General features: G+C 43.9%; 1 long non-coding RNA gene across 1 annotated transcript in view; it reads left to right on the top strand.

Moving 5' to 3' along the window:
* Positions 1-1,537, top strand: part of LOC144229839 (uncharacterized) — a 14,586-nt gene extending 13,049 nt beyond the window's left edge. Inside the window, exon 3 of the long non-coding RNA XR_013334622.1 lies at positions 1,456-1,537. This is a non-coding gene — a long non-coding RNA (uncharacterized LOC144229839). The remainder of the gene's footprint in view (positions 1-1,455) is intronic.
* The last annotated feature ends 266 nt before the right edge of the window (positions 1,538-1,803 follow it).

The raw sequence follows: 1,803 nt of genomic DNA on the forward strand, positions 1-1,803 counted from the left end.
AAAAAAAAAAAGACAACTGCTTTGTTCAAAATCGCACAATAGAAGCACGGTGGTTATTTACCACACTCTGTTAATAGTCCAGCTTCGATTCCAATTAGAAGTTGTTCCTTTGCTTTGAAATTAGGGAAGACATCCTAAAATAATTACCTTGCAGATTGGAGATGATTTTGCTTATGATTGGAATTATATGTTGGGCCAAAACAAGATGGAAAGACAAATTTCCGTGTTTGCTCACTCTGTATCTCTTCACTTTATTTTTGGCAACATTGCAAGGAAATAATGTTAAATTAATCACTGTATGGTTTTGTGGATTTTTTTTTTTAAACTTGGATGTTTTGGACAGGCTCCCAAAATACAGAGATGCTTGTGTGCTTCCTTTTTGCATTGCCTTGCTCCTCAAATGGCATCTCTGATATGGATTAAAGCCTTTCCTATAAGTGACACAAATGAGTCATGGCAAGGCTGGGACAGAAAATAGGAATGTGGATGATGTGCATCTCACATAAACACGAACTCCTCAGTTTTATAACCATCTCGGATGGGCCTACGGGGCTTTGCAGAGGGTTAACACAGTAATTCAGGATGAGGACTTTCACAAATCCTATCCCGTGGGTGTTTGCATCTAGTCTTCCTAATGTGAGTCTAGTAGTTTACTTTCGGGGAGCTCCTGGGCAGTGGAAATGCTGAGAAAGCAAGTGGAGGCATTTTATCCTTGGAGAAGAGTTGGTACTATGTGCTGAGAAGAGCAATCACCTTTGCTACTCCAGTAAGAATGGATGGACCGTCAATCAGATTGTAAGCTCTGTGAGGGCAGAAACTATACGTTGTGTATCTTTTGTACCCTTCCTTATGTCTAGCAGGAGGCTGGCAAATGTCTGGAATGGCCAGTATGCAATAAATACTTAATGACTTGATTGAAAGGAAGTTTTGGTTTTCCTCTGCATATCTGAGGCTGTGGCTTTTAATTTGGAACTTGAGTATCCTTTTTTTTTCTTTACTTTTTTTTTTAATTTGACCAAAAGCCTACCTTCCGATGACTGCCTCCCCTTCTGGGATGTGAGGCAGCGGGCCCCTTTCACCTGCCCTGAAACTGATAGCAGTTTCAAGGTCTCACCCTGAGGGTCACTTGGTTATGCCTTTTGACATTTCCCACCATGCCAACTCAGAATGGAAGCAGCCGCTTTTGGAGGTCATGAGGCTAGAACAGAGCAATCTTTGCCAGTCTGGGACCTGAATATTTGCATCCTCTGGAGACTGGCTGGCCTGAACACAGGTGCTGGTAGCGAGGTTTCTTTTCGTCCTAATGGAAATGGTCTGCCACTCATAGGAAAGGCAAATACCTGGGAGGAGAAGTCATTCCCTTGGAAGGACTGGTTTGGTTAACTGTTGGCCATTGGTGGCAAAATAGAAACGACGTTTTTATTTCTCCCTCCCTCCCCCTCCTGAACATTTCAGAGTGACCAGTGGTTGGACTCTTGGCGGCGCTTACCCTGAACCTGTGTGTTAGGGGAGAGGGAATCTGCCGTTGCGGTTTCTGGAGCTGCTCATAAGCAAGAATTCCCTATCCTGATCAAGGCTTTAAGCCTAAAAGAAAGCAGAAATAGGTATGGACCATATGTGTGTATGTGTGTGTGTGCGTGCGTCTGTGTGTGTGCAGGGTGGGGTGGGTGTGGAATGGGAGGGGGTGGTGTGCTTTGAGGGTCTGGGGCAGCTCAATTTCTGAATTTCCCTGCTTTGTAGGGTAGGTGTGCAAGTGATTTTGTTTTAACCATACATGCACCCATCCCTCTTCCTTTTTTTTCT

Source organism: Crocuta crocuta, unplaced genomic scaffold, assembly GCF_008692635.1.
Source record: "Crocuta crocuta isolate KB4526 unplaced genomic scaffold, BGI_CrCroc_1.0 scaffold1230, whole genome shotgun sequence".
Classification (NCBI taxonomy): domain Eukaryota; kingdom Metazoa; phylum Chordata; class Mammalia; order Carnivora; family Hyaenidae; genus Crocuta; species Crocuta crocuta.